The sequence below is a fragment of the Lathyrus oleraceus genome, chromosome 5 (assembly GCF_024323335.1).
Source record: "Lathyrus oleraceus cultivar Zhongwan6 chromosome 5, CAAS_Psat_ZW6_1.0, whole genome shotgun sequence".
Lineage (NCBI taxonomy): Eukaryota > Viridiplantae > Streptophyta > Magnoliopsida > Fabales > Fabaceae > Lathyrus > Lathyrus oleraceus.
In genome coordinates, this window is record NC_066583.1 from 447633897 (window position 1) to 447641172 (window position 7276).

Below are 7276 nucleotides of genomic sequence, written 5' to 3' on the forward strand. Positions count from 1 at the left end.
GAAAGGTTAAATCAGCAAGCCTAAGCATCCATTGTACACCTTGAAGTAATCCTAATTCTTGTAAACAATTTAAATCAGGATACCTGGTAGAGACGACACCTCGTTGTTGAAATCGTTCGAACTGCTCGCGTTGGAAGTTATCGTCTTCGGATCGGAAGATGATATTTTCGAATTGTTGGTTTTCCGCCATATCGATAGGTGGGTTGAAAGAATGAAAGAGGGTGAAAATGTATTTGTATAGAGTGGTTTGTTGGAATGATGTGGTTTAGGGAGAAATGGAGTGTAGGTATTTATAGGGAAAGTTTTTGGAAGTTGGAAGAGGAGTGGGTGAAAGAAAAATAAATGTGGATGAATGTGATTGGGATGGAGTAAAGGTGAATGAATGGGGAAAATAAAAAGTGAGGTGTAACGGTCGTGTCCCCAACGGTCACTAACGTTCACCTATTTTGGAGCTGTCACGCCCAGAAATTCATGTCCTATATTAGTTAACTCTTTTCGGATGGCTTCTTGTTCTGCAATCAAAGCTTGAATGGCGGTGTTATAATCAGTTCCGGGCATATGATGTCTAAGATCAGGTATTGCCGACTCTGCGGTCGGGATAGGATGAGGTGGAGAGTCAACATCATGGTAACCAGATGGTGTCTGTGGGTCAGACTCGACATAAGGAATCGGGTCGTCACAAATCTCATAGTCTTGGATGGATTCAATAGATCTAACAGGGGAGGGTATTCCATTCAGGTTGTAGAGCCAATTGTTTCGGTTATGAACACTAGTCATCGGACTAGGCAAGGTGAATAGGCAAAGAACTTGGTTGTTAATTATTAGCTCAAACTCTTCAGGCCCAAGGTTTCCTATAAACATAGTGTTGAAGAGGAAAGGTATACTCATAGGCGCAATGCCACAAAAAGGGCTCAAGTCAAGCATGGGTTGGCGCAATCCGATAGCATTACCAATCATGGTTATCAATCCTCCTATTTGAATTGGTGCTCGGTCATCTTGAATAAGGCGGTCAAAATTCGCCAACATATAAGTGGCACCATTCACTGGGCGGTTCTGGGAAGCACAAAATATTATGAAGAGTTCATCATGTGATACTGTGGTATTGTTTGATTTCTTCCCAAAAAGAGTGTGTGCTAGGATTTTATGGAAATAACGAAAAGCTGGGTTATGTATGTTTCCAGAAAGAAACTCATGCTCCTCAGGGTCGTCATTACCCGTCAAACTTCCCCAAAAATGTTCAAGTTCTCTATATTCAAAAAGGTCTTCTTGGCTCACTGTGAATGTATCAAAAGAGGTAGGGAACCTTAAAAGGTTAGTAAAGTCTTGAATGTTAAATTGATACTCCATATTGAACATCCTGAACTGAATGAAACCTCTGCTTATTCCTTTTCCATGGCTGGGTAGATAGATCAGGGAGCTAAGGAATTCTAGGGTTAGCCTCCGGTAAGTGACAAATTTTCTTCGAATAGGTGTGGTTTCCCACCCTATTTGACTCAGCAGATACATGACACTATCTCTTAGTCCAAGGGCAGTCATTGCCCAATCATCAGCATAGAAACTTGGGTGCATCTCTCTCTCTACTAGCTCTTCAAATTTTTGTTTCTGAGCTTTCCCTATGAATTTGATACCTATACGATCAATTTGTCCCATCAGGTTAGTGTTAACTAAAGAAAAGAAAAACAAGAATTTATCAGGATTTGGCCAGATGCCGAAAGAAGAAAAGAAGAAAAGTTTTATAAAATAAAATAAATGAAGAATGAATACTAAATAAAATCAAAAGAATAATCAAAGAAAAAAAAATAAAAATAGAAAATAAAATAGAAAGTTGTGGGTTGTCTCCCACGAAGCGCTTTGTTTAATGTCGCAAGCTCGACATAAAACTAGTAGCTGTTAATCTATAGATTTAGGAGACAATACGTCTAAGTGCAGGACTTGCGAATCTTCATTATTTTCATCATAGTGATAATGTTTCAGACGCTGCCCATTTACGATAAATGCTTCCATAGATTTTCCTTTAATTTCCACAGCTCCACTAGGGAAAACATTAGTAACTTGGAAAGGGCCTGACCATCTAGAGCGTAGTTTTCCTGGGAATAACTTAAGTCTAGAGTTAAATAATAGGATTACATCGCCTTGTTTGAAAGTTTTCCTTGATATGCGCTTATCATGCCATTTTTTCGTTCTTTCTTTGTAGATTCTGGCATTTTCGTAAGCGTCTCGTCTAAGTTCCTCTAATTCGTTTATAACAAGGATTCGCTTTTCACTGGCGGCCTTATAGTTTAAATTTTAGTTTTTAATAGCCCAATAGGCCTTATGTTCTAACTCTTCTGGGAGGTGGCAAGATTTACCATAAATAAGCTTAAATGGGGTTGTTCCTATGGGAGTTTTGTAAGCGGTTCGATATGCCCATAAAGCTTCGGGTAATTTTGATGACCAGTCTTTCCTTGAGGTGGCGACTATTTTTTCCAATATCTGTTTGATTTCTCTGTTAGACACTTCCACCTTTCCACTGGTTTGAGGATGGTAAGGTGTCGCTACTCGATGTCTTACACCATACTTAAACAGTAGTTTTTCGAGTATCTTAGATATGAAATGCGATCCACCATCACTGACTACTATTCATGGGACACCAAATTTTGGGAAAATTATATTCTTAAAGAGTTTAGTTACTACTCGTGTGTCGTTTGTTGGAGAAGCTATGGCTTCAATCCATTTTGATACGTAATCAACCGCTACGTGTATGTACTTGTTACCGAAAGAAGGTGGAAAAGGTCCCATGAAATCTATTCCCCACACGTCGAAAATCTCTACTTCCAAAATGCCCTTTTGTGGCATCTCGTCACGTCTAGATATGTTTCCTGTGCGTTGGCATCTATCACATTTCTTGACAGCAGCATACACATCCCTCCATATGTTTGGCCAATAAAAACCGGCTTGTAGGATTTTAGAGCAGGTCTTGGATGTACTTGCGTGTCCACCATAAGGAGCGGAATGACAATGTTGGATTATACTTTCTATTTCTTCTTCAGGTATACACCGACGGAAAATACTATCGGGGCCTCTTTTAAAAAGTAAAGGGTCGTCCCAATAATAATGTTTCAAGTCATGGAAGAATCGTTTCTTTTCCTGGTAGGATAAATTAAGTGGAACTATTCCGGCGGCTAAATAATTGACAAAGTCGGCGTACCATGGTGTAACGCATACAGCCAAGGTGGTCTCTACTTGTTCATCAGCTCTATTTTCTTCCAAATTAGCTATAAGTCTATCGTACGAGAAGTCATCATTGATCGATGTTCTTTCCGGTTCCAGATTTTCTAGTCTAGAAAGGTGATCTGCCACTACGTTTTCAGTTCCTTTTTTATCTTTGATTTCCAAATCAAATTCTTGTAACAACAAGATCCACCTTAGAAGTCTAGGTTTAGCATCCTTTTTTGTTAAGAGGTACTTAATGGCAGCGTGGTCAGTGTAAACGATTATTTTAGCTCCGACCAAGTAAGAACGAAATTTATCTAGTGCAAACACTACTGCTAAAAGTTCTTTCTCGGTCGTGGTGTAATTCATCTGTGCTCCATCTAGAGTTCTACTTGCATAATATATGACGTGAAGTTTTTTATCCTTTTGTTGTTCTAAAACAGCGCCTACGGCGTAGTCACTTGCGTCAGATATTATTTTGAATGGTTCATTCCAATCCGGAGTCTGCATTATGGGCGCGGAGATCAATGCTTGTTTAAGCGTTTGAAATGCTTCTAAACATTTATTGTCGAAGATGAATTCTGCGTCTTTCATTAATAATCCGGTTAAAGGTTTAGTTATTTTAGAGAAATCTTTAATAAATCTTCGATAAAAACCAGCATGTCTTAAGAAGCTTCGTACTTCTCTTACAGTTTTTGGAGGTTTAAGGTTTTCGATTACTTCTATTTTAGCTTTGTCTACTTCAATTCCTCTATTTGATATAATGTGTCCTAAAACAATTCCTTCTTGTACAATAAAGTGACATTTTTCCCAATTTAGTACTAGGTTTACTTTTACACATCGTTCTAGAACTCTTTCTAGGTTTTCAAGCCATTCCTCGAAACTTTGCTGCATACGGAAAAGTCATTCATAAAGACTTCCATGATGTTTTCGAGAAAATCGGCGAATATTGCCATCATGCACCTTTGGAAGGTTGCAGGAGCATTGCACAAGCCGAACGGCATTCGTCGATAAGCGAAGGTACCAAAAGGACATGTGAACGTTGTCTTTTCTTGGTCATCAGGATGAATTGGTATTTGAAAGAAACCTGAGTAACCGTCTAGATAGCAGAAATGAGAATGCTTTGTTAATCGTTCTAACATCTGGTCTATGAATGGTAAAGGAAAATGATCTTTTCGGGTTGCTTTGTTTAGTTTTCTATAATCAATGCATATTCTCCATCCCGATTCGATTCGTTTGGTTATAGTTTCTCCTTTTTCATTTTCGATAACTGTTATACCCCCTTTCTTTGGTACTACGTGTACAGGGCTAACCCATTTGCTATCGGATATAGGATATATGATACCTGCCTCTAATAATTTCGTTACTTCCTTCTTGACTACCTCACTCAGGATCGGGTTTAGTCTCCTCTAATGTTCCCTAGAAGTTTTACAGTCTTCTTCTAGCATGATGCGATGCATACAAATAGAAGGACTTATCCCTTTAAGATCGGTGATGTTGTATCCTAGTGCGGTTGGATATTTTCTTAAGATATGTAGGAGTTTTTCGGTTTCGAGTTTTCCTAGGTCTGCATTAACTATCACTGGTCGTTCAAGTTCTAAGTCTAGGAATTCATATCTCAGATTCTTGGGAAGCGTTTTCAGGTCGAGGGTTGGTTTCTTAAGGCATTGCGTAGGATCCGGTGTTATTGCTAAACATTGGTCCAGTCTGTCTTCTACACGATAGTCAGACAATTTGTCATTTTCTAACTCTGTTTCTTTTATGCATTCGTCGATGATATCCATGAAGTAACATGTGTCATCTATTGCAGGTGCTTTCAAAAATTGGGAAAGAATGAACTCAATTTTCTCTTCTCCTACTTCGAAAGTGAGTCGTCCTCTTTTTACGTCTATGATGGCACCGGCGGTTGCTAAGAATGGTCTTCCCAATATAATGGGTGTAACTTCATCTTCTCTTATGTCCATAATTATAAAATCGGTTGGGATGTAGAATTGACCTATGCGCACAGGAATGTTTTCAAGAATTCCTACAGGATATCTAACGGAACGATCTGCTAATTGTACAGACATTTTAGTTGGTCTTAATTCTCCCATTTCTAGTTTCTTGCATATGGATAAAGGCATAACACTGATACCGGCTCCTAAATCTCATAAGGCTTTATCAATGACAAATTTTCCTATGTGACAGGGTATAGAGAAACTACCAGGATCTTTAAGTTTTGGAGGGATATTCTGGATTATAGCGCTACATTCAGCAGTGAGTGTAACAGTTTCGCTATATTCAAGTTTCCTTTTATTAGATAAGATTTCTTTTAAAAACTTAGCATATGAGGGCATCTGCGTAATAGCTTCGGTAAACGGAATTGTGAGGTTTAATTGTTTCAGTAGGTCAACAAATTTTTTAAACTGGCCCGCGTCTTTGGTTTTAATAAGCCTCTGAGGATAAGGGATAGGTGGTTTATAAGGCGGTGGAGGTACATAAGGTTCTCTCTTTTCTACGGTTTCCTTATTACTCTCTTCCTTTTCCTTAGGTTTATTTTCTTCCTCAGTTGACTTTTTAGAGTTTTGGTTTTCAATTCTTGGGTCAGATGGTCCTTCTACCTCTGTTCCACTTCTCAATATAATTGCATGAGCATGGCTTTTCGGGTTAGGTTGGGGCTGTCCAGGAAATGTACCAGTTGGGGCAGCAGTAGGCGCTTGTTGTTGAGCTACTTGTGAGATTTGTGTTTCCAGCATTTTGTTATGGGTAGCCAAGGTATCTACTTTACTTGCTAATTGTTTAATCTGTTCATTAGTGTGTACATTCTGGTTTAAGAAATCTTTATTGGTTTGATGTTGAGAAGCTATGAAGTTCTCCATCATGATTTCCAAGTTGGATTTCCTAGGAACGTTATTGTTAGATGTAGATGGGGTCGGCTTTTGATATCCAGGAGGTATAGCTGGGGCTTGATTGGGAGCTTGTCCTGGTGCGTATAAAGCATTATTACTCTTATATGAAAAATTAGGATGGTTCTTCCAGTTTGAGTTATAGGTATGCGAGTAGGGGTTTCCTTGAGCATAGTTCACTTGCTCTACTTAGATTCCTTTTAGGAGTTGACAATCTGTAGGAGTGTGACCTTGGATTCCACAGACGTCGCAATTTTGAGTTACGACAACCACGGCGGCTAGAGGTGATACATTTAAACTTTCAATTTTCTGGGCAAGAGCAACCACTTTTGCATTAACATGATCATGGCTACTTATCTCGTACATGCCACTCTTCGTTTGAGGTTTTTCTACCATTGTTCGGTCGCTTCCCCACTGATAATGATTTTGGGCCATGCTTTCGATGAGTTGATAAGCGTCAGCATAAGGTTTATCCATAAGCGCACCACCGGCGGCGGCGTCTATTGTTAACCTTATGTTGTACAAGAGACCATTATAGAAGGTATGATTTACTAACCAGTCCTCTAAACCATGGTGTGGACAAAGTCTCATCATGTCTTTGTATCTTTCCCATGCTTCGAAAAGAGACTCGTTCTTTCTGTTTAAATCCATTTATCTGGGCTCTTAACATAGCTGTTTTGCTTGGAGGAAAATATCGGGCAAGAAATACTTTCTTCAACTCATTCCATGTGGTGACTGAGTTGGAAGGAAGAGACTGAAGCCATCTTCTAGCTTTATCTCTTAACGAGAAAGGAAAGAGACGAAGTCGAATTGCCTCTGAAGTGACACCTTTAGCTTTAACAGTGTCAACGTATTGGACAAATACGGATAAATGAAGGTTTGGATCCTCGGTAGGATTTCCAGAGAATTGATTCTGTTGCACTGCTTGTAACAGCGAAGGTTTAAGTTCGAAGTTGTTTGCTTCGATTGCGGGTGGAGCAATACTCGAATGCTGCTCATCTTGTGATGGAGCGGCGTAATCTCGAAGAGCACGAGCTGGTTCTGCCATCTCGGGTATCGGCGAAGGAAGAAGATTTTTGAGATCAGGAATTTCGATTGGAGGAAGATTGTTCGCAGCACGATACTCTCGAATTCATCGTAAGACTCGGAGATATTGTTCAACGTCGTTGATTCGTAAGTAGTACGGTTCGCCTTGTGAG

General features: G+C 39.4%; 1 non-coding gene across 1 annotated transcript; it reads left to right on the plus strand.

Annotated features, from left to right (window-relative positions):
* The first annotated feature begins 6642 nt into the window (after nucleotides 1-6642).
* Nucleotides 6643-6747, plus strand: LOC127089571 (small nucleolar RNA R71). Its single transcript, XR_007791150.1, has one exon. It is a non-coding gene; the product is annotated as a small nucleolar RNA R71 (small nucleolar RNA).
* The last annotated feature ends 529 nt before the right edge of the window (nucleotides 6748-7276 follow it).